Raw genomic sequence first — 26,978 nt, forward strand, 5'->3', positions numbered from 1 at the left:
GCTGAATACTTGCTCGACACTTGTGGCAAATATGGTTGAGAATGCTTCTCATGGCTCAGTTAATGTTGGGAGTACGTCACATGTGGACAAACACATTATCCTATTATTTTGCAGAATGGACCGGAATGCACCGGTGTAATGATGTGTTCTGTCAATGAGCTATCCAATTCTGCAATAAGAGGAGAATGTTTGGGGATACAATGTGGGTTATTATTGTTCACCCACCATTGTGTTCTGTCTATTCAGACAAGAGTAAGTAGGGACATTCAAGGTGTTGCTTTCCATGTAGTTTGAGTTACACACAGATGTTGAAATGTACAGGACTGAAATGGTACAATGTGTACTCAATTTCAAAGATGTAATACAATTTAGTATTCAGAACAATAATTACTATATGTGAAGGTGACTTATTCATCCAAGAGTTTAAAGGACACGGCTATGTTACCAATTCCCCATTGTTTTAATGCTTTCTGTGCATACTTGAAAGTCTGCTCTTTAGTTATTTCTGATAAATAATTGCTGATCTTGTAAAAAGGATTATTTGCTCCCAGAATTAGCTAATATGAAAGAGCACTAGGCTATTTGTTAATTTTTTTGCCCATGTAATTTGGTCACAAATTAAATTTCACTGAAAGCGCATAATTCATAGTTTTCTGTGGAAATATTTTAAAAAAATCTTAGTTCAGAGCCTAACTGAGCTGGTGCGAAAGCTTAACACAATTTATTTAAGAGGTGGATAACAAGACACAAGCACATTAGTGAACTCCACAGAGACCTCTCCAGTTGATTACCAACGGCTCTATATATCTGTACTCTCATCGCTGCTAACTAAATTAGCATTTAAAATATAAAAACTCAACATGACCATTTATCCTTTGATTACTTTTGTTGTGTAGAGAATTTATGCAGATGGACTAATCTCTTCAATTGAGTGAAAGTGTGAACGAGTCAAAAAAAGTAAGCAGTTTGTTATGTATTGGTTTGCAGTGGTGCATTACACACTTCTTCCACTAGCAGATGCTATAATGTCTCTAAAGTTTCTCAAAAACATTTGTCATAATGACCAAAAAGGAATCTTGTGGCGGTACAAACCAAATATGTACTATACATTCACTCATATTGCGAACATTTTGACAGCGCATAGTCTTAAAGCTCTATGGTCTGAAAGAAAAGCACCTCCTGTCAAATGTAGCAGTTTTAAAAGGCAATGCTGTTGTGAAAAATGATATTATTATTATTATTTATATGCAACATTTTCATTTACTTAATTGGAAACAACGTGGTATTGCAACTGAAGTTATAAATGTATTATTTTTGCCTTATAACAAGAAACATGTTTCAAAAACCTTTGCACAGGAACAGATTTGGAGAATCTGTTCACTTGTCAGTAAATTTACATCCTTGACAGCTTACACTTATAATAATGCACCAGGAACGTAGGAAAATCAGGATCATTTTCTGAAAACTCCTCTGCTCTATCATCAACTGAAGAGTTTGTGTTGCAGCAGACAGAAAGCAGATAACCCTGCTTAATGGTACATTTATGAACCTCAATGAAGCACTATCAAAATGCAAGTTTTATTTTAACTATTTTTATATTCATATAAACATGGACACCATCGGTCACCCTACTGCCCCCACCCTCCCTACCCTCACTCCAATGGTAATCTTTGACTATCCAGCAACTTGGGACATTCTCCGGATGTGAAAGGCACTATACAAATGTAATTTGTGTTGTTGTTGATGCACTCTACATCTCATGGAGCCAATATGGAGCCTCAGCATCCTGATCAACCCTCAACTGTCCTTTGTACCCCACATCCATACCATGACACGCTCCACCTTTCCCCACCTCCACAACAGCGCTCCGCTCTGCCACTGTTTCACACCGCAGGCTACTGAGACCCTCATACACACATTCATAACATCCAGGCTTGACTACGCAAACGCCCTGCTTGTCGGCCTCCCCAGCTGCTCCGTCAATAGGCTGCAGATCATCCAGAACTCTGCAGCCCATGTCCTCTCCTGCACCAGGTTCCATGACCTCCTAACCTTCTACCAACCTGCCCGCACCCTCCGCTCAGCAGGCTCTGGCCTGCTTCACGTCCCACTCCTCGTCTGCCCCACCATTGGTGGACAGGCTTTCAGCCTCTCTGCCCCCACCCTCTGGAACTCCATTCCACAGTCCCTTCGCCTCGTCCCCTCCCTTGCCTTTTTCAAGGCTCATCTCAAGACCCTCCTCTTCGACGGTGCCATCGGTCACCCTCCTGCCCTTCACCCTCCCCAATCCCAACCCCCAGCTCAGGTCTGAAATACTGATTTTTCAGTCCCTTGGGACAGCCTCCTGACGTGAAAGGTGCTATACAAATGTAATTTTTTTGTTTGTATGTTTATCGTTGAAGTGTCTTCATCAAACATGGCTTCCAGCACTTTCTACTCATGCTGCTCAGGGTTAGATAAAGGTTAGATAAAGCACATTATGTTTCAACTCCTAGCCTCAGAAAAAACATGAAGACAAACATGTCTTGACTGAGAAACTAACCACTGATGGTACTTTTTTAAAAAAAAAAAAATTCCTATTTATTTACATATTTTTGATAAAACTACTGCAGTGATCTCCTTTTCTGGTAAGGCCATGTAGCACTTCAAATCTCTCCAGGTTGGAATTTATTGAGTGTGGGTCTAATGGAAAATATCTACACCTGCATATATTACCTTATATCAGGATGCAATGCATAAGAAACATCTTATTTCAGAAAATGGTCAGGGAATTGACTTTGAAGATCATGAATATTACAAATTATAGTAAAGTCTGACAATAGTTAATAGGAAAAGAGTCAATGGAGAACTGTGTCCTGGTTACTATTGATTGAATTATTGCTTCATTCTTCTCATTTTAATAATTTATCTATGCCTAACTTTCTATATACATCATCGTTTTATAGTAGACTTAAAAAAGTGTGCAATCTGTTGTTCCAGGTTTTCATTTCCTCATTGCTGAAAGATACAGGTTCTCAGGTTGAGACTCAGGATCAAAATGACCATCATTTTGAAATACCATATAAAACTCACAGGAAGCACAGCACAGTCAGTGTGATGGGTTATTCAGGTTTGAGGAAATCTGAATGTAAATTTTGTACTATCTCTAACTTCAAGGAATTTCCAAGCACTACAGTGATATACTATATCACTTACAAAACACACACTTTACAGTACATAGATTTATATAGAATGTGCATCACAGAAACAGGCCATTCGGTCCAACAAGTCTATGCCAGTGATTATGCTCCACATGAGTCCATCCACTCCTTACTCACTCGCAAACATTTCTATTCCCTTCTCCCTTATGTGTATATCCTGTAAAGTGCTTTGAGATATCCTTACAACATGAATAACTTGTGGATTCTGGCTTTGGACTCCTGGTTGACGGAATAGGTGATTTTTTTTAAACAAATATCCCATTAACTGAGAATCCACAATCTGTGAACTAAAAATCATTGACTTCATGGACATGATCATTGAGGAGTGTGTGAATTCAAGTGTGGTGTGTGTGTGTGTGTGTGGGGGCGGGATTGTTTCCAGCACAAATGGGCCCCAGTCAATGTGTTAATTATAATAAGGTTGCTAAATTGATCATTAGTCTTAATTAGCACATTGCAACATCGAAAAATGTATGTCAAAATGGGCTAGAATGTGCAAAATGCATCTTAGGCTTTCAGTTATAAGAATGGCACTAGGAACGTGTTTAAAATATAAATGTTTTAAAATACTGATCAGGTCTGAGCAATATGCCTCATTGTTGTTGAAACAAACAGAAATGATTGTGTTATATTTTGGGGGGGAATATTACAGATTTAAGAAATAAGTTGTAGAAATTCTCAAGTTACCTTACAGTTCATATACAATTTGGTGTTTTTTCAAATGGAACAGAAATGGATATACACATTGAAAAACACAGTATTCATGTGCTTCATGTTATTCAAATACTGCAAAACTTTAATTGGAATCCTACGTGAAGGACACTATGTAAATGCAAGTTGCTGTTGCAGTAGACACATTATGCAGGGCATCATCAGCAGGAGTTTGAGAGTTTCTTCCGGGATGTGGACATGGGGGTGGTAGGTATATGATTTCAGGGTGTTCTATTATAATCTGCTGACAGAATTATATTGGTGTAATATATAAAGTATTTAATTCACAGAATACATGCATGTCTGACATTAGCAGAATGATTAAAAGAACAACAATGGTGATAATTCAAACAGAAACTCAGACTAGTGCTCTTCAGGGGAACATTTGGTTCAATCCTTTGAATAGATTTATGGGGAATGAAGTGTAGACTTTACAACTCACAGGCATTGAGTATCAAGCTCATCTCAGAATTTAGACTGATCATCAGCCTGGCCTAGTGGTAGCACTCTTGCCTCTGAGTGAGAAGGTTGTGAGTTCATCGGGACTTGGAATCACATAGTCTAAGATGACTCTCCAATACAGTGCTAGGGAGGTTTTCATTGTTGGAAGTGCCGTCCTTTGAATGAGACGAAGTCCCGTCTGCCTGTTCAGGTGGACGTTAAAGATACCACTGTTCAAAAATAAGGGAATTTCTCCCGTTGTCCTGGTCAACAATTCCCCCAATAAAATTCGTCACTCACTTCACAGCTGTTTGTGGGACATTGGCTGCTGTGTTTTGTTCACAAAATACACAGTTACTGCACTTTACAGTAAATCCTGTGAAGTGCTTTGAGACGTCACAACGGCATGAAAGTCGCTATATCAAATGCAAGGATTATTATTATTAATAAGATTTTTAATATAGAAGAAGGCCATTTGCCCCCATTGTGCCTGTATTTGATGGTGACATCAAACATTGCATTGTAGCTTCTTTGCTGTCCATTGCATTTGAAATAGTTCATCTCAAAAGGACTATTGGAGTGAGATTATGTGTTGCAGAGTGTTTACAAAGGATATCCAAGCTTCTTTTAATTACATCAAATTCTACAGAAGAAATTATACTTTACCATAATATGAACATACAAAAACGTATTAAAAATATGATTGTGTTAAAATAATATTACAAAATAGGAATGCTAACCTTTGTAATTGAACTGTTGTATTGAAAACATTAGCTTCAGAGTACAGTATTTACAAAATTTCTATGCCAAATTTTTCAGTAGGTAAAATTACCACTGTTCATGAAATGCAACTCTCTTTTATATTTTGAACATCTTAGATATCAATGTACCTAGAGTTTTGCATAGTGTTGAGGGTATTGGCATCATATCATCTCAGTGCATCCAGTGCGCTGTTTAGCAGTCGAGCCGATGACATAACCGATGAAGTAGATGATATGAAAGAATCTTTGCAGAAGTCTACAATTTATGCAGAAGATGTTGTTCTTCTATTCCACTTCCCTGCCAAAAATAGGCAATAAGGGATCACTAGACCTTGTTTGATAATTCCCCTTTAAATCCAAGGTTACACAGCATCATTATCAATAAACTGCATTTTTTTTGGTTCATTTATCCTTAGGCAGCTGTTACGTATGAATTGTTGCTTGCTGCCAGCACTTTAGTGGGTATTATTCCGAGCTGTGTGAGGGATGATGCCAGAGATATTTCTTCAGTAACTCTGATACTGCTTCGTTTGAAGCCGCTGCTGATTGTGAGTCATTCAGGAACCCTTTTTTTCATGATGAAGTGCAAAGGTGTCAATGTCATGTGTGGGAAAATAGTGTTAGGAATTATATGGAAGAAGATAGGGGAACCAACTGCCCGTCAATCCATCATAATCATGTCTCAAGTCAGTTCTTTCACAACAATGTCTGAATGTATCAAGTTCAGTCAATGTGCACGCACAGGTTTCATGTAATCAAAGGGCAATTTATTGTGATTTAGATACACATGAAATATAATCGCTTGTGGAGTGAAAGCATAATGAATACATAATATGAACTTATTACTATTTCCACATACCATTAATGAAGAAACGATCTGTGTGCTTCAATCTGTGGTGTTAAACTCAAAAAAGTAATCTTTTATACCCTGTCAGCATTTTAATAAACACTTTTTATCTTGTTGAATAATTGATTTTTTTTTAATGAGAATGCAAAGGATTTTCATTATAAGTTTCTCAAATGCCGAACACTTTGGATGAGTTTGCAAAGGAAGATTTTGTGGGTCTTATAAAATCCTTCACTTGAAACTGATCAAAAAATATTTGCGTATAATAATCATCCTTGCATTTGATATAGTGTTTTATCACGACTTCTAGACGTTTCAAAGCATTTTACAGAATATACTGTAAAGTGAATTGACTGTACATTTTGTGGGTGGATGTGTGGTAACTGGCGATTTGGAAACGTGTAAAGGGCAACTTAGCTTTCAAAGGGTAAAGCGCACATATTTTTCAACCAAGCAAACTACTGTGAATGTTAAACATTTGAAACAATACGCATGAGTGAAAAGGACAGCAAGCACAGCAGTTTGCTGAAAGAAAATGCAAGGGCGGAAATGCTTAAGCCAGCCAGATGCTTTTGAAGCAGCAGAGTACAGCACTAAAGAGAAGCGATGAAATAACATTCACTACGTTTGCTGTCAATGCACCAATGATTATCACCTCAATGAATAAGGAAAACATTTATATAATTCAATTTTGCTTATTGATTTCTCCTCTTGTGCCCTGTCAGTTTCTTGCTGTCATTTTTTCCCTTTCATGAGCAAGCTGGTAGAGGTCCATCACGTGCCGCAGAATTGAAAGACCATCGACATGTAGACATCAATACCAGTGAAGTCACCTTCACTCTCCGCAGTTGGAATTATCCAGCAGATGTTTCAGGCATTCACAGATAGCTCTGCCTCCTTAGGCTTATCTCTCCCTTCATTGCCTCCAATCCAAGAATCCAATTTCTAGAGCTCACACAAAGTAGATGGAAGAAACTGCATAATGTTAGGCAATATATTGGAGCTGTGTACTTCATCTAGTCCTCAGCTAGTTTATTTAATCAACTGGGCATAACACCCTGTCGTTCTCACTCTTTTGTGAGCAGTTGGGAAATGTCTTCTGTTATAGTGTTGTGTGACAGCCAGGCTGAGCTAGAAGCAGTCTTTCCTCTGAGACAGAAGGATGTGTTTTCAAGCCCCCGTCAGGATTCTGAACTCACATAGTCGAGGTTGATACTTTAATGCAGTGCTAGGGCGAGTGCTGCAGAACTCAAACTTGTGTTCTGACGAAGGGTCGTGAACCCGAAACTTTGACTCACTTTCCTTTCTCCATCGATGCTGCCTGACCTGCTGAATGTTCCCAGCAACTTCTGTTTCTGAGTAAGATTAAAAGATATGGATATGGAGGCATTCCAACAATTTGTGTCAATCTAAGATCTCATAGGAATGGTGAGCTCGTGTATCATGGAGTTATGACATTACTTAATTGAAGAATATCAAATTAATTTCTTAAGACAAATGTTTCACATTGCACATTCCTGGGACTGTACTACAATAACAAGGTACTTAGAGAGGAATGGGCACACAAAGACTATTGGGCAGTAATGGCGGGGAAGGTTGCCTTTTATTACAATAAAAAAAGGGCTAAAATGTGAAGCAGATTTGCTTGGATTCTCAACCCTGTAAGGGTCAGGAGTCAAGTTTCCCATGTTACCCCATGGTCTGCCAAAATGACAGAAAGAACGTATTGCATTGTATTAATGAGCATTTGCTCATTGTTACTCCCTCTGCAGCAGCAATGCACTGAAAGATCATTAACAGGGGTGAGAAAAGAGCTGACATTTTTCCTATGCCACTGAAGGTTTGTAATGTGACATTCTATGGCACTTCAGCAACACCACGGGTATAATGAAATCCTGTCCTTATATCTGCGTATCCTGTTTCAGCTGAATGTCTCTACACTCTCAGTAAATGCAAATAGAGGTGAATGCAGTAACTCAAGTGTACATACTTGAGTGAAATCTGTGGGGGCAGATCCACAGTACTTCCAAGCCACTGCTGATGATAAACCAACCAATCTGGCTCATAATTACCACTTGGAGGAGCAGACCAGTGACTGGTAGGTAATTACTTGGCTCCTGTTAACCCTACAAACCAAAGCTCAAATCAGTAGGATGATCCTGGCTAGACAAACAGTGGGAATCTTGTCAGTGTTTGTAATAATAAGCTTCATCGTTTTAGCTAGTTCAATTCCAGCATGACCCCAATCTATACTCTAGGGTTCCCAAGCATTGACTGCTGACAACCTGCACTTAAACACTTTAGAATTAGGTAAGCAAGATTTGCTCCTCTAGAGAGAGAGTGCGCACTCCATACCAAAGAAATGTAAACTATACATATGTGAATCTCGAAGTAGTTTGGGTTGGAAGCTCTTAAGCATGGTGATGGGTTTCCGTGTCTATCAAACACCAGTATGACCATCAAAATTGAATTCAGGGTAGATTGAAACTTTTATATTTGCAATAGCATTCACCTGAGTTATGTGCTAACATTAATCAGGCATCTACATTGCATTTACAAGCCATTATTTTTATGATCTTGTTTGTACCACAAATAAACAAAAATAATGAAATTCAACTGTCAAAATGCATCAGCAATTTGTATTCAAAGTACTGTATTACAATGAGCAATTATTTGGTCTCAAAGCTTGGCTAGTGCATGCCTTGTCATATTGATATAAAGCATTGACAACTAACACATTATCCTTCCCATCTGCTATATACTTATAAGGCATTGCTGACTCAGATGAAGAATAAGATAAGAAAATGTCTACCTCCTTTTCAATTAGCAAAGACATTTAATAAAATTAATAATAATTCCTACATTTGGTATAGCGCCTTTCAACTTGGGAAGGCATTGTAAATACTTTCACAAGGTTCACTGTAAAGTGCAGTGACAACTTGAAGGCAAATTCACAGTCAATCTGTTCACAGTAATGTGCCCCCTCCCCCCCCAGCCATTTGGGGGACTGTTGGATAATAATACGAATAATATAATAATCATAATAATTATTATTATCCCCTATTGCCTGATTAAATAGATTGCAACCAATGTTGTTCCAAATATGTCGATGGCTGACCTGCACATTTAAAGCCCGGGCTATAATGTGCCCATGTATTCATTCTCCTCCCTGCTCTGCTTTTTCTGTGCTTCCTCCCTGGCTGTGTGTTAGCCTGTCTTAGTTGGTAGCACTCTCGCCTCTGAGTCAGAAGATTTTGGGTTCATGTGCCAAGTCGGGCTTTGGAACTCATATAGTCTTAACTGACACTTCATTGCAGTGCTGGTGGTGTGCTGCTTTGTCGAAGGTGATGTTCTTCAGATTAGATGGTAACCGAGGTCCCGTTTGTCTTTTCAGGTGGACATTAAGATCCCACGGCACTATTTGAAAAGAGAAGGGAGTTTCTCCTGGTGCCCTGGCCAACAATCCCCCAAAATAAAATTGGTTATTCATGTAAGGGCTATATGTGGAACATTGCTGTGAACAAATTGGCTGACAAGTTTGCCCACAAAACACACAATCACTACACTTGACACTGTATTTTGTGAGTTTAGAATTATAAAAGTGTTTGATAAGATTAGCATAAATAGACTCTTTCTAAAGGTTGGGGTGTTTCAGCGCCTTGGGACGTCCTCCTGACGTGAAAGGCACTTTATAAATGGAATCTTGTTGTTGTTGTTGTTGTCTGTAACCAGGAGACATAAATATAAGATAGTGACTAGAGGAAACTGAGAAGAATTTAGGAGGAAATAATTCACACAGAGGTAGTCAGATTGTGGATCTCGCTGCCTGAAGCAGTGGTTGAATCAGATATAGATGCATTCAAGAGGAAGCTAAACGTTCATGTTTGGGAGAGAGGGGTATAGAAGGGTATCGGAGGGAGTAAAGGAATGGGTGAAGACCCGTGTGGAATGTAAACACAGGGTATGGACTGGTTGGGCTGAATGGTTCTGTTTCCATGCTGTACATTCTTCGTAATCTTTGAACAACATGTGGAATAATCTTTTGCTATTTAACCTTGCAAATCCTTTCAGAATTTGGAAGATCTGTATGAGATCGCCTCTGAAAGCAGACCCTATGTTTTGAGCCCACCTTCATTACTATACTGCTCATCCCTGGCATCATTGGTGTGAACCCAGCTTATACCTTCTTCAGGACTTGGCGTCAATAATCTTTGAATTTGATATGTTTGATATATTTGCTTCATTGAGATGTCTCAAAGCCCTTCACAGGATTTACTGTAAAGTGTAGTGACTATTTTGTAGACAATTTGCATACAACAATGTAGCTAATTTGCACACAACAATGTCCCACAAACAGTCATGATGTGTATGACCAATTTTGTTTGAGGGATTGTTGGTCAGGACACAGTCTTGTATTTAATATGATGCTGAGAACTGCATTCACTCTAACTGAAGTCTTACCAATGTCTTACACAAATGTAGCAATACTTGTTTTTGTATTTAGTTTGCACAGGAGCTGTTTTAAGAATCAGCTTATTAAATAACTCTCTGACTGCACCACCCTCCAAGTCGAGCTGAAGCAGGTAGCCTGAGAAAAAAGCACAACGGTCTTAATCCAAAGAGCTGAGGTGCACAGAATTCATGCAGCACTGCAGAATAACTTCAGAACGTCTGTTTGGTTAGTGACTGAGAAGCAAGCTCTGCATTTCTGGAATCCAATTAAGTTGGTGATGTGATCTATTTAATTGAATTGCATCAAGGAATGTTCAAAATCGGGAACCATGTTTGCATACTGATCTAGATACTGTATATAGTTCCAATGATACTCTGCACCAGATTCCAATCAAATGTTTCGATCCACGCCTAAGTATTCAGGTCACACAGCAGCTCACTTCCTTATTGTTGCTTTGTTGCACTGTTTAACTGCGCTAAACTTTCTCCAAGATTGTACATCTCTCAAGTCGAGAGACGGCGTCCGGCATGGAGGGCGCTATATAAATCCAAGTTCTTGTTGTTGTTGATGCAATGCAGTACTATAACATTTGTCTGTCTGCGCCACCAAAGTGTTCTTTCTTTAGGTTTCATTTGGTCTGTAAGCATCACATATTAAGCGCACCCCAACAGAGGGAATTTTACCTCATGGTTTTTCATCAGTCAAGACAGTGAATTGAATGACTACCAGAAGACAACAACTTGCATTGTGTCCTTCACATACAGCATCTCAGATAATGCTAAAATACATAGTCCGTAGGATCCCCTCCCCACCCCATCTCAGCAGAATGTTTTCACTTCTGCAGCAAGTGAGCCCTTTGGGGGAAAGGGTACTGTTTAAGGATTGGAGTGTGTTTAAAACAAGCTTTGAAGGAGAAAGTACTCGATATTAAAATAAGTTCACCCTACACTCTCCTTTTAAATGGAAATCTAAAACTGAACAGTTATAATCCAATTCCTGTCTCAATACAACAGACTCGATCAAAGCAAGTGAACTATTGGGCAGGGCAGGGGAAGATGCACATTCCCTCCTGCCTGACAGTTTAACAGAGGATTTAACAGTAACAACAACGCAAAAAGGACTAGGTTCAGTCCAAAGCTATATACGTAAATCTCAGACCATTGGTAGCTCTTCCTTTCGTTTTCAATATTTAGGGGTAGGAAAATGACAATACAATACATTTCATAACAATACAGTAAGATGGTGGAGTTCTGTAGCTCAGTGGTTAGAGCACTCGCCTTGCAAGCGAGACACTTGGGTTCAATTCCAGGCAGGGCAAAACCTTGGGCAAGTTTCCTTACTCCACATGCCTGATAATAATCCCTCCAAAAACAAAAAAAACTTATAAATTGGTCATTTACAATCCACAAATGTTTGTGGGGCACTGCTGTCCGCAATTGGCTGCTGTGTTTCGCCTATAAATATAGTCAATTGACTTTACAGCATGTTCTGTGAAGCGCTTTGAGACGTCGAGAAGACGTGAAAAGCACTAAATCAAATGCAAGGATTATTATATTATTATTATTAAATCCAATCCGACAGATGTTTGGGGGAATAGAGAAGGGGAGAGGTTATGCCGCGAATCATCTTTTCCCCGATTATTACGCAATGTGAATGGAGTCTTAAAGTGCAGTGTTCCTCTTATCTGACTTCCCTTTAATTATAAAGCAAAATTTTATGATATCCCAGAAACAATTAAACAGAGGATCAAATATTTATTTTATCAGAAGAAACATTTTTTAATTATGTTCCTGATTTTATGACTGAATAAAAAGATTGATTTACAATGTAAGGTACAGCCATCCTAGAACAGTCAAGGTGCCAGACCAACTATTTAGCCTTTATGTAAGCTGCAATTTTTACAGCTGGATTTCAAATTTTTGAATGAGTTGATGTCCACTTGGGGACCTTGGAATCCTTCAAAAGGAATCCCATAAGAAATACATATATTGAATTCCAAAATGAATAGACTAGAAATGTTCATCATCAAGAATAGAAAAAAGTTAATTATCACCAGTGTTAGTCTTCAAAAGGAGTTTGCAAAGCTTAGCATTAGATACCAAATGGCTACTAATTGGTACTATCGCTCCCACAGAGGTCACTCCCTGCTGGAGCTTTTGGAAATCGATCAACTGCTGTCTTGACAAAAAAATCTTACAAGTTACTTTTAATTCTAAATTGCAGAATGTGGGGAAGTGCTAAATAGTCTAGTCATTGCATTATATCATTCAGGTGACAACCTGTAATTCCTTGATGTATTCCTGAGGCAAAACACAAAGTACAAATATTGTAACCTATTTGAAGGCTTTCCAACAAGCTATGCCAATTATACATTGATACAATAGTAAGTAACATTACATTGTACAATGATATCCTGCACTGATTATACCCTTCACTGACCTAATGTGATTGGAAGAAACTGAATATATTGTGGTGATTGGATCGGCCTCACTTCATGAGTGTGAAAATCTAATTCTTTATATGTGCCTTAGATGACAAATTCTGAGATGTTTCTCACAAGTTGCTTAAAGCTAGTTTGCATTCGTACCTGACGGAGAAGGGTACTTTAATTATTAAGGTTAATAATTGAAAGGATGTCAATGTTGGGGAACAGTTTACACGTTCATATTTGCATGAAACACTCTTAGATCAGATAAAGCACAGAGAGGTTCAGAATAATAACAGTCCTTAAATTTGGTATAGTGCATTCCACATCAGGAGGATGTCTCAAAGTGCTTCACTGGATATGTTGAAAAGTGGAGACTGTATTTACTCGTGAATGCACCAGCCCATTTGCGGACAGCAATGTCCCACAAACAGTGGTAAAGTGCAATGAAACTTCATCAGCTTTCTATGAAATGTGCCTTAATACCTACCTTTGGAAGATCACCTTCCATGCGAAATAAGGTGTGAAATTCACCATTTGCCAGTTGAACAACATGTGTGATCGTTCCAGTGCGACTGGCTAGGGTTGACAGGGGCTTGCACTCATCCACTTGACTACATATTCTCCCGAGAAAAGTATTTCTTGCTTTTCTGCCTCACTCATTAGATTACATCAAATCTTCTCATTGGGAGAAACCATCATTTAGATTCCTTGAGTAGAGACAATATTTCAGGATGGGTAAATGCACTGGTTCATAATCAATGAACATAGGAATTTCTAACTTAGTCAGAAAGTAGCACACTGACGGAACAATTCTCAATGTCTGTTTCATTACTATCATGCTGACACTAATTCCCCACCTCACTACCAGTTGAGTACACAATGGTATTGAGTCAGTGTTGTGTTAAAGAATAAGCATTGGTTTCCAAATGGACTCTGGGAGTTTATATTTATTTTCATAAGATCACAAGAAAGGTTCAGATGAAAGCAACTGTGTGGCCCTTTTGATCTTGTCCTTCCAGAACACACACCCTACCACCTCCCATCACAATATCAAGGTGTTTTTAAGTGAGTCTGTTTCTTTTACTTTCCTGTAAATGTTAATCTAACTGTAAATGTGTCTGGGTCAATATTCACCCTTCTCTAATGGTCAGGTCACCTCCCTGTTCTCTCTTGCTTTGTGTCCAAACCCGCCACTGTACAGTGCTCTGAGGCAGAATCTTATGTGAAGGGCACTATATGAATACAACTTGTTGTTGTTAAATTACCTAGGGGTAGACATCGTTCTATATAGAAACAACTTGCAGAGTTCCATTGGTATGAGAAGTTCCATAGCTATGAGAAGTTGTGTGATCAATTTCAAAATTGGAGAGTGTGAGAGGGGGGGGATGGGGGCTGGGGGGAGCGCGGGTTTGTGGAGTATTTGAAAATAACACACTATAATTTGCTTTTCTGGTCCTGCATATTTCTATGTTTAATGTGGGAACTGTGTAATCTGTCAGACATCAAGTCCTGAATAAGCGCTTTCTCTGATTGATGTTTGATAAGGAGGGGCTCTCCTGCTTGGCTCCCATCAGTGCCTTTTCACCTCAAGCGCTGACAGCATCAATCTACATGGATGTACACTTCACCCCAGACCATTCAGAATTCTGCAGTGTGTGTCCTCTTCCGCACCAAGCTTGGTGAGCCTATCATCCGTTGTCTGGCTGCATTGACTTCTCATTCTTCAAGCTCTTCACTTTTAAAGCCCTCCACGGTCTTGCTCCAACCTATCTCTGTGACTTTCTAAAGGCCCTACCAACCCTTCCCATCGCTCCACTCGGCTTGCTTCACACCTCCCTGTCCAGGTGGAATTTCACCTCACAAATCTATGAAGAAATGTTTCACTTCATCTTCTGCTAGTTAATGTTCCTCCCCTATATTTTATAATTAGAAAAATTAGCAATGCATATAAACTTTCAAGCTCTTGAATAGCGAGCCCCCAAACCAATGCACACAATGAATGACACTGATAAGGCATGATTACACAGTCAGGGAAATAAGGCAAGCAATCAATAGACTTCGACAAAGTGGTTACAGCATTCAGAGAGGAGAAACATGCAGTTAAATTCAAGTGTTGTTACTGTCATTCACAAGTTTGAAAAAAAATAACACACGTAAATCCTTTATTCACGAATCAGTTACGTACACGTACAACAAACTAGTAATACTGATTCCTGCATTTGATACAATACCTATCATATTAAAAAGTCTGAAGATGCTTCACAAGAAATTGCTGTCAAGTGTGATTATTGTGTATTTGTAGGCAACGTGGCAGGCAATTTGCACACAGCCAAGTTGCATGAACAGCCCTGAAGTGAGTGAACAATTGTTTAACCTACGGATTGTTGGCCAAGAAACTCAGAGTGCTATAATCTCAGAGAAATCCTGCTCATTATTCAATTAGGAATGATATGGAGGAGTCACAAAAGTTGCATTAAATACACTGATATTTTACAGCTGTTTTACATTTTTATTGTCACTTAGGAAAGTAGAACATATTTTACAAAAATTTAACATAAAGACAGTATTTCAGTTTCGGTTGCTTTTTTCTCCCCATAAGTAAGTGTTGTAATTTTTAAGGCGGACACTAATGCTGAATTATTGGACAGAGTCATCAATAACAGGCCAATAATACTCGGTGCAGGATGAAATTACCCACAAAAATATACAGTCAATTCACTTTGGCTCGCGTCAGCGCCTCCGCACCTCAGGCGCTGACAGCATCAGCATCCAAGGCTGCACTCTCCACCTCTCAAAGTCAGTAAGGAACCTCGGTGTTCTGTTCGACCCTGAGCTGTCCTTTCTTCCCCACATCCGCGCCACAAATAGCACCGCCTTCCAACACCTCGGGAATATCGCCAGACTACGGCACTACCTCACCTCTCACGCTGCTGAAACACTGGTCCACGCCTTTATCACCTCAAGGCTGGACGATGGGAACTCTCTCTTGGTCGGCCTTCCCGGCACCTCCCTCCACAAGCTGCAGGTCATTCAGAACTCTGCAGCTCGTGTACTGTCCCGCACCAGGAATCGTGACCACATCACTCCCACCCTCGCTCGCCTCCACTGGCTCCCCATCCCCCAGAGGATCGAATTCAAGATCCTCATCCTCACCTACAAGGCCATTCACGGCCTTGCTCCCTCCTACCTCTCCGACCTACTATCCCCCTACCTACCTGCCCGTAACCTCCGTTCCTCTGGCTCCGGTCTGCTCCACACCCCCCGCCCTAACCGCCCTACCATCAGTGGCCGGGCCTTCAGCCTCTCAGCCCCTAGGCTCTGGAACTCCATCCCCCAGTGCCTTCGCCTTGCTTCCTCCCTTTCCTCCTTCGAGGCTGGTTTCAAGACCTTTTTCTTCAACCGTGCCTTCACATCCCCTCTCAACCCTCTACCCCTTGCTCGCTCCCTCCTTTCCCTCCCCTCACCTTGTCCATTTCCCTCCTGCTCGGGTTCCAGACCCAACTGTCCATTGCCTTGTGTCGCCCTCCCGACTTGAAAGGCTCACTATGAATGCAATCTTGTTGTTGTTGTTGTTGTTGTTACAGTCTGTGAAGCGCTTTGAGACGTCTCGAAGACTTGATAAGGCATTATATTAAATGCAAGGATAATTTATTATTTTATAGCGAATGAGAGTTGAACCTTGCTCTTTGATCAGGTTGATCCATTGGCCAAGAGCTATTTTTCCCCATCTCTGTCTGTCCAGTTCAGAAACCAATTTAGAGCCACTAGCGTATTAGCCTTCTGGTTCTTGCATGGTTCGCTGATATGTTTGTGGTGGCTTTTTGGCTGGATCCTTGTGAATGTATTGTATTGCTAATTGGTTATTTAGACACTGATACTTGCACTTAATAATAATAATAGTCCTTGTATTTTCACGTCAGGAAAACATCTTAAAGCAGGATATAAAGTTATTCTGTAATGTGTAGTGACTGTGTGGTGTAGGCAAATGCGCCAATGAAATGTAACGTTCTACAAACGGCAATGAAATGAATGACCAATTTATTTGGGGGATTGTTGGTTAGGAAACTGGGAGCAACTCCCTCTTTTTGAATACAATGTGATCTCTAACATTAACCAACTGAGCCACAGGCACCAAATATATTTAGTTGATGATTTTTAAAAGTTAAACCACTATTATGATTTGATAGGCTTCAGCTTTTTTTCTGAGATTTTGTTTGAAATGTGATTTATTTTTGGCTGGTAAATGTGTTTCAGGAATGCAAGGGTAATATAATAACAACTCACAAGATTGGTTTTGATGAACAAGGCCCTCAGAGAACCTGATCTTATCCCTCCAGAATACCCACCCTGCCATCTTCCCATCACAGCATCAAGCTGCTTTTTAAATGAATGAGTGTCCTGGCCATATTCCATCCTTCATGACATCCTGTTTTAATCATTAATTATGCTCTGAGTAAAGAGAAAAGTTCCTGGTATCTGTCCTAAAATTCGCCTTTGCAACTCTACATCTATGTCCTCTTGTTCTACTTTTTGGTGCATCCTGAAGTTTAATTTTCAATCCCATTTAAAATGTTATACACCTCTCTAAGGTTCCCTTTGAGTCACCTCCTCTCAACACTGAAGAGCTCAGAATTAAACGGCATTTCTGAAGGTGAAGAATACAACTCACAGTACTTTAAGACATTGATTCTCAAACTGGGGTTTGTGGACCCCTAGGGGGCCGAGAGAGGTGTTAGATGATGCCAATGGCAGGTGACGTGAGAGGAGTGAGGTAAGCCCTACAGTTGAACATCAGCAAGACTGAGGCTCTCCTGATTGGCTCGCACTAGCGCCCCACACCTCAGGCACTGGCAGCATCAGCATTCAAGAATGCACACTCCACCTTACCAAGCCAGTCAGGATCTAGGTGTCTTGTTCGATCCTCAACTGTCCTTTCTCCCCCACATCCATGCCATGACTGGCTTTGCCTTTTCCCACCTCTGCAACATTACCCGACTCTGCCACTGCCTCATCCTTCAGGCCGCCGAAACCCTCATACAGGCTCGAGTATGCCAACGCCCTGCATGTTGGCCTTCCCAACTCTTCCCTCCACAAGCTGCAGATCATCCAGAATTCTGCAGTTTGTGTTCTCTCCTACACCAGGCTCCGTGACCACATCACACCCACCCTTGCCTGGCTCCACTGGCTTCCCATTCCTCAGAGCATTGAGTTCAAGATTCTGGTCCTCGCCTTCAAGGCCCTCCATGGCCTTGCCCTTCCTACCTCTCCGATCTGCTAACCCCTCATCAACCTGTCTGCTCCCTCTGCTCAGCAGGCTCTGGCCTGTTCCATGTCCCCCTCCTGGCCCGCCCCACCATCAGCAGTTGAGTCTTCAGCCTCTTTGCCCCTACCCTCTGGAACTCCATCCCACACTCCCTTCGCCTCGCTCTCTCCCTTGCCTCCTTCAAGGCAGCCCTCAAGACCCTCTTCTTTGACCGCGCCTTCGGTGACCCTCCTACCCTCTTTGCCCTCTACCCTCCCTGATCTCATCCCCTCCCCTGCTCGGGTACTAATGCCTGACTGTTCAGCACCTTGAAATGTCCTCCCAACGTGAAAGGCACTTTACAAATGTAATTTTGTATTGTATTGTACTTGTTAGGCATGCAGAACTCAGAGTTTGTGTGACATTTATATTAATAATTGTAAGAGTTATTCTATTTTTGTTCATTTTAATTTTAAAAAATCTTTTAAAATGTTGTTTGCGATTAAAGTAAGGTACTCAATTTCTACGGATTTATTTTCAGGGTTCTTAGTCAGGTGCTAATATCATGGGGGCACCTTGATCCCAGAAAGCTTAGGAACTCCTGCATTAAGAGCATGCAAGCATTCCTAGAAATCCGTGTTAAACTGAAGTATCTTGTAAACTGTAAACTCAACAGGAAATAAGCTGCTTGTGTCATGTTTTTATGGAATATAAGTAGACTAAACACCCTGCACCAAGGTGGCATGAGCTGGTTATTAGAAAATGCGTAACTAAATGTGGATTTGCAGCAATGCTCCAGCACTGGAAACATCTTAAAAACATCAAGGTCACAAGGAAAAGAAACCACAATGTTGTATCTGAGACATCCTTTCAGATGGATAAATATTTACTATATGTGTGTGGCTATATTCGGAATCACCTAGATGAATATCACCTCCTAGATATATGAAGTCTGTCCCTAAGTCATTCAACACAATTCTGTGAATTCTTATCTTTCAGTATCCAAAAAGTTGCTGGTTGTCTTACATTTACATCCGCTACATCATGTTCTCAGATCCCGAACATTGTCCTGGACAGAAATAAGTCTTCTTACATTATTAGTTTGCTTGTCTGAGAGGAGCTAGATTTTGATATCTGTAATAATCAGTAATGACCCATGTCAATGGCAATGGATAGCATAACTTATTGGCAGATGAACTCTTGTTACAACCATTAAAACGGTCATTATTGTAAAATCTCAAGAACCCAATTCAATAATTTCCAGAATTCTGAAGAATAATCCAGCACTGAAAGTTAGTTGAAACAAACAATTTCTAATGACTTATATTGTGAAATACAAGACTTCTCCGTTGAACGTTTGCCCAATGTTGAGAACTATGTTGGAAATGGAATCTAAACTGAAATATCTACTTCCATATCAATCCTCATTTGTGCTGCTGTCACTGCACTTAAAATAGACAGTGAGAGTTCAGGAGTTTGGGTAGAACAATATTAGGGATCATGATCATTGCAACAATTATCCAGTCACTCAGTAGTTAACATCAACAACAACTTGCATTTATATAGCGCCCTTCACAACAGATGGCGTCTCGGAGTGCTTAATCGAACGTGTGGGTTGATTTGCAGCATTATTTTATCCTGCACATAGTAGAATGATGGAACAGAACAGGGAGTAGAGCTGTTTCACACTATCTAAGGCTTGTGGTGATTTTTTTGTATAGGGCAGCAAACAGAAGAGACTGCCTAATACACTACAGAGTATACTGAACATATTCTGTATGCTGAAAGAGAGCATTTAAATCTTTTAAGTTGGATAAGGTGATCTGTTGGTAATACTGTGGGATGCATCTCTCATCAGGAAATTTTTAAATTAAAGAACATTACTCTTGACATTCAATGTTATATTTGAAAACACAAGGCTGAAAAACTTGCTAAATAGGTTTGTTATATAACAAGCCTGTTTGGTTGCTTTAATGAAAGCTGACAGTGAAGGTCTACTAATCGAGGTTAAACAAAATATTGAATTTCAAAAGATCATTTACAACTCATGGCTCCATAATACGCAGACCAGTCTTTGTGGGTAAAAAAAGGTCAGGATTTCAGGGCCAGAGCTTACTATGATCAATAAGGTCCTTTTTGCTTTTAACTTTGGATGGTTTGGGAAAAGGAAATCGATGTTTGCTACAGACGCAAAGTACTTAGCCCTTGTTGGGGTGGGGGATCCTTAGTGATGAATAGAATTTATTTTTAAATAATAATAATAATTATAAGAACATAAGAATTAGGAGCAGGAGTAGGCCATTCGGCCCTTCGAGCCTACCCCGCCATTCGATAAGATCATGGCTGATCTTCTGACCTAACTCTAATTACCTGCCCTATCCCCATATCCCCTAATCCCTCTATTTTTTAAAAATCTATCAGTCTCAGCCTTGAAAATGTTCAAGGACTGAGCATCTACAGCCTTCTGGGATAGTGAATTCCATAAGTTCACTACCCTCTAAGTGAAGACATGTTTCCTCAACTCTGTTCTAAAAGACTGACCCTTAATTTTAAGACTGTGACCCCTAGTTATAGATTCTCCTACCAGGGGAAACAATCCCTCAGTGTCTACTTTATCCAGCCCTTTAAGAATCTTATATGTTTCAATAAGATCTCCCCTAATTCTTCTGTACTCTAGAGAATGTAGCCCTAGTTTATTCAGCCTATCCTCATAGGTCAGTCCCCTCATCCCAGGAACTAACCGAGTGAATCTACGCTGCACCCCCTCTAGGGCACGTATGTCCTTTTTTAAATAAGGTGACCAAATCTGCACACAGTACTCTAGGTGCCGTCTCTCCAAGGCCCTATACAGTTGCAGCAAGACACCCCTACTCTTGTACTCTAAACCTTTTGCAATGAACGCTAACATGCCTTCGCCTTCTTAGTTGCTTGCTGCACCTGCAAACTAACTTTTTGGGACTGGTGTACAAAGACACCCAAATCCCTCTGAATACATACACTATCTAATCTCTCCCCCTCTAGAAAATAATCTGTTTTTCTATTTTTGCTACCTAGGTGAATAACTTCAGACTTCCCCACATTAAATTCCATCTGCCTCCTCCTCGCCAACTCCCCTAGCCTACCTATATCCCATTGCAATCTTTTTGCATCATCCTCAGAGCTTACTTTCCCACCTAGTTTCGTGTCATCTGCAAATGTAGATATGTTATATTCAACGTCCTCGTCTAGATCATTGATGTAAATTGTAAAAAGCTGAGGGCCAAGCACTGATCCTTGTGGCACTCCACTAGTCACATCCTGCCAATTCGAAAAAGACCCGTTTATCCCTACTCTCTGTTTTCTACCCGTTAGTCACTCTTCAATCTATAAATGGAATCTTGTTGTTGTTGTTGTAATATGTTCCCATTAATCCCGTGGGCCTTAACCTTGTGCCTTTTGTGTGGCACTTTGTCAAATGCCTTCTTAAAATCTAAATATACTACATCTACTGGTTCCCCCCTATCTAACCTGCTAGATACATCTTCAAAAAACTCTGAAAGATTAGGTAAGCATGACTTCCCTTTTGTAAAGCCATGTTGACTCTGCCTATTCTTGTTATGGTCTTCCAGGAATCCCATAACGACATCCTTAATTAAGGACTCAAGAATTTTCCCTACCACTGATGTTAGACTAACTGGTCTATAGTTCCCCATCTTTTCTCTCCCACCCTTCTTAAATAGTGGTGTTATGTTTGCAATCTTCCAATCAATGGGAACCGTACCAGAATCCTGAGAATTTTGGAAGATCAAAGACAAGCCATCCACTATCTCAGTAGCCACCTCTTTTAAAACCCTAGGATGTAGGCCATCAGGTCCAGGGGGTTTATCAGTTTTAAGATCTGACACTTTACCTAAAACGATTTCTTTAGTAGTATTAATTTCCCCAAGTTGCTCGCTAAAATTGTCTTCTTGGTTCCCCTCTATTCTTGGTAGGTTTTCAGTGTCTTCTAAGGTGAAGACAGTAGCAAAGTACTTGTTTAATGACTCTGCCATGTCTTTGTCCCCTAACTATAATTGCCCCCATCTCTGCCTCTAACGGACCCACATTTACCTTTGACAGCCTCTTCCTATTTTTGTAAAAACTCTTGCAGTCTGTCTTTACGTTCCTCGCTAGTTTGCCCTCATATTCCATTTTCTTCCTCTTAATCAATTTTTTGGTTCTCCCTTGTTGATCCATAAAGTTCTCCCAATCCTCGGGTTTACTACTCATCTTAGCAGTTTTATAGGCTTCTTCCTTTAACTTTATACCTTCCCTGACTGCTCTAGTTACAACAAAAACAACAAGATTGCATTTATAGAGCGCCTTTCACGTCGGTAGGACGTCCCATGGCGCTGGACAGTTGGGTCGGGACCCGAGCAGAGGGGAAATGGTCAGGGTGAGGGGAGGGAAGGGAGGGAGCGAGGAGGGGGTAGAGAGTCGAGAGGGGAGGTGAAGGCACGGTTGAAGAGAAAGGTCTTGAAACCAGCCTTGAAGGAGGAAAGGGAGGAAGCAAGGCAAAGGCACTGGGGAATGGAATTCCAGAGCCTAGGGGCTGAGAGGCTAAAAGCCCGGCCACCGATGGTAGGGCGGTTAGGGAGGGGGGTGTGGAGCAGACCGGAGCCAGAGGAACGGAGGGTACGGGCAGGTAAGTAGGGGGATAGTAGGTCTGAGAGGTAAGAGGGAGCAAGGCCATGAATGGCCTTGTAGGTGAGGATGAGGATCTTGAATTCGATCCTCTGGGGGATGGGGAGCCAGTGGAGGCGAGCGAGGGTGGGAGTGATGTGGTCGTGAAGCCTGGTGCGGGACAATACATGAGCTGCAGAGTTCTGAATGACCTGCAGCTTGTGGAGGGAGGTGCCGGGAAGGCCGGCGAGGAGAGAGTTCCCATAGTCCAGCCTTGAGGTGATAAAGGTGTGGACCAGTGTTTCAGCAGCGTGAGGGGTGAGGTAGTGCCGAAGTCTGGCAATGTTCCGGAGGTGGTGGAGGGCGGTGCCAGTTGTGGCGCGGATGTGGGGAAGAAAAGACAGCTCTGAGTCGAACAGAACATCGAGGTTCCTGATTGGCTTTGAGAGGTGGAGAGTGCAGCCTTGGATGCTGATGCTGTCAGCGCCTGAGGTGCGGAGGCGCTGACGCGAACCTATCAGGAGGGCCTCAGTTTTGTGCACATTGAGCTGAAGAAAGTTGTCTCTCGTCCAGGACTCGATGTCAGACAGACAGGCTGTCAGGACATTGGTGGTCGTGGAGTTGAGGGTAGAGGAGGAAAGGTAGAGTTGGGTGTCATCTGCATACATGCGGAAGTTAACCCCATGTCTGCGGATGATGTCACCAAGGGGGAGCATATAGAGGGTGAAGAGGAAGGGACCGAGGACAGAGCCCTGAGGGACGCCGCACGAGACAGTGCGGGGGCTGGAAGAAAAGCCGTTAGTGGAAACAAAATGAAGACGGTGGGAGAGGTAGGACCTAAACCACTCAAGGACAGGGCCTTGAAGGTTGAGGTGGGAGGACAAGTGGTGGAGGAGGATAGAGTGGTCGACCGTATCGAATGTGGCCAATAGGTCGAAGAGGACGAGGAGGTAGAGGGAGCCCTGTTCGCGGATGGTCAAGATGTCATTAATGACCTTGACCAGGGCAGTTTCCGTGCTATGGGCAGCACAGAAACCCGGCTGGAGGGGTTCAAATAGTGAATCGGTAGAAAGGAAAGAGCGCAGCTGGGAGGCAACGACTCTTTCGAGAACCTTGGACAGGAAGGGGAGGTTGGAGATGGGCCGGTAGCTTGATAGCTGCGATGCATCAAGGTTAGCCACGGTTGGGCCACCTTTCCCGTGGCATTCTTATTGCTCAAAGGAATACGTGCTCCCTGGGAATTTTGCACTATCTCCTTAAACGTCTGCCATTGCTAGTCTACTGTCAAATCCTTAACTCTAATTTCCCAGTTTATTTTAGCTAAATCCTCTCTCATACCAGCAAAGTTGGCTCTACTTAAATTTAAGACCTTTGCTTCAGAACTTAACTACTTCTCTCTCTAACTTAATGCTAAGTTCCATCATATTATGATCACTTTGCCCTAGAAGAGCAAGTATAGTTCTTGCATTACATATAGTACTGTTCACGTTGATGAAATGTCTCAAAGCACTTCACAGGATTCAGTGTAAGGTGACCATATATTGTAGACAAACAATATACATACTGCAATGTAACACAAACAGACATGAAGTGAATGACTTGTATCTGGTGGCTTGTTGGGGCTGGGAGACTGGAAAATCTTATTTTTGGAGTAGTGCCATGGGATCTTTAACCTCCACCTGAATAGGCAGACAAGACCTCAGTCTGATGTCTCATCAACTACATACGAGTACATACACTTTTTGACTGATGGGGAAAAGACTTTTGCAAAGTAATATTAGTTCATAACAGGGGAGATTATTGTCTATTACTATCACAAAGTAGAGGTTGTAGGTTGCACAGGACTGGTGTGTTCGTTTCCCTCTAAGGTACCATATCGCGGTCCATCAGTTTAAGGTTTGACTCTTTATCAGAATCCGAAATATTAACTCCTCTTTCTCTTTCAAATAGTCAATGGATCTTCAGTGGTTTTCAACATTTCTATTTTACTTGTGAATTTCCAGCATTCACAAGGTTTCTTTTTGCTTAATCTTTTTGTAGTCTGTAATTGCACACTATCCACATTCTAACAATGTGAAAGTTACTGATATTCTAAATTTAGATTGCATTTCTGCCGCTGTTCTCACTGGGGAAGCAAGCTGTGCAGAATCTGCATTATTTTTAATCTCATTCCTTGTTTTGTACATGTTCTTTGCTGGGTATAAAACCTATTTAATCCAAGTTCTGACGGCAGTGTTTGGGTTTCAGAGTGACCTTGAGTGTTCAGCTATAAATAATGTGACTTCTTATCCCAACCATGTGTGAGGTAGTATAATAACAGTCACATTTATATTGGGGTGAATGTGGAATACTATCACTGCTGATTTGTGATGGTTAATGATGATATTCTTGCTATTAAGGTTGAAGCAAATACTGAGTTGATACAAAATAGGGCATCAATATTGTTGACTTAAATGCTGTATTTTTGGACTACTGTGTTTTGGTAAAGATACACATAGTGTTATTGCTATTGGGATCACGTTTGACATAACATCCCTTCTGTTGGGGTAACGTATGATATGATAACATTGCTACTGGGGTAATATAGAATATGGTATCCTTGCAATTGGGTTAATGCATTATATGGTAACTGTGCAGTATCGTAGACCCCATTTACGCGCAGCAATGTCCCACAAACAGTGGTGGAACTATAATACACGGAAAAGCGATCCGCCAATCGACTAACGACCGAATTCCTACTTACTGCTAGGTAAACTGAATCGTGTGGAGTAAGGAAACTTGCCCAATCGAATCCAGGTCTCTCACTTGTGAGGCAAGTGTTCTAACCACTCAGCTACAGGACTCCATAGCTCATACTACTGTATGGTAATATATTTTGCTTAAATGTATGCCCTAGGAAGCATTGGTATTCAGGTAAAGGTACGATGGAGTCCTGTAACTCAGTGGTTAGAGCACTCGCTTTGCGAGCGAGAGACCTGGGTTCGATTCCCGGCAGGCTGAAACCTTGGGCAAGTTTCCTTATTCCACATGCCTGATAATAATCCCTCAAAAAAAACATTAAATTGGTCACTTCAATCCACAACTGTTTGTGGGACACTGCCTTGTGCAATTGGCTGCCGCGTTTCGCCCACAAAATATGCAGTCAATTCACTGTACAGTATATTCTGTGAAGCACTTTGAGATGTCTAGAAGACGTGAAAAGTGCTGTATTAAATGGAAGGATATTGGATTTAGAGCATGTCAGATAGCTTTTCTGGTCAGTAGATAACTGAGAGGTGTGATAGTAACTTTTTCTGACCCTAATAATGAAAATTGCCCGCGCATTGTATTGTGACTAGCCTTGTAATTTTGTTCTACAAAAACAGATTGAATTTAAGAGTCCAAAAAAAATCTAATATTGTGTGTAATATAATAATACACCCAAGGGGTAAATTCATTACGACTATTAGTAGAAATAAAAGGGAAAAATAGCAATCGCTGGAAAACTGAAATAAAAATGTAAATGTGAGAAATTCGCAACAAGTCAATCAGCACCTGAAAATATGACACATCCTTCTCTTCCGAGTACTGACTTCCAGTAATTTCTGTTTTGTATTTTACCACTGTGATGAAAGAGGGCCTGAGTTTTTTACAATAATGCTGGGTAGGACTTCTGGCCATGATGTATAAAAAGGCAATAGTACATCTAGAGCATCTTCTTTCATAAGAACCGCGTTAGGACCAAGCTACAGTGGTTAAATTATTTGAGAACACAAATAATTTAAATACTGCAACACTAATTGCATCCCCAGACAAAAGCCAAGCTGATTCAAATATGCCTACAGCAGAGTCCCATGATTTTAGAGTTTAATTAGTTATTTTTGCATAAACTGTATTCGTACCTACATATGAAAGTGGTCAGATGCTACAGTAACACTAGGATTACTGTAGCAACCTCTTGAAAGGAAAATAATTGTCATTTTCATCATGTATTTGCTTAACTCATAACTATCCAGTGCTCCAAGTTGATAGCTTGCCCGAAGAGCACAATATAAATACAATCTGTTGTTGCTGCTGTTGCTTTTAAGGATTCAGAAAATCTCAGGATAGTTTTATAAGCTGATGTTTGAATAGAGTTTGTATCACTTCAGCAGGTATTTTCTTTGTAATTCTTTGTAATTGTTTCCCTATTTATAACGCTTGTACATTTAGTGTTTATGCAACCAATGGAAATGTCAAAATTATGGTTAGTTTAATTTCCAACATCAGCTGAGA

The sequence above is a fragment of the Callorhinchus milii genome, unplaced genomic scaffold (genome assembly GCF_018977255.1).
Source record: "Callorhinchus milii isolate IMCB2004 unplaced genomic scaffold, IMCB_Cmil_1.0 Scaffold2, whole genome shotgun sequence".
In the NCBI taxonomy this organism is placed as follows: Eukaryota; Metazoa; Chordata; class Chondrichthyes; order Chimaeriformes; family Callorhinchidae; genus Callorhinchus; species Callorhinchus milii.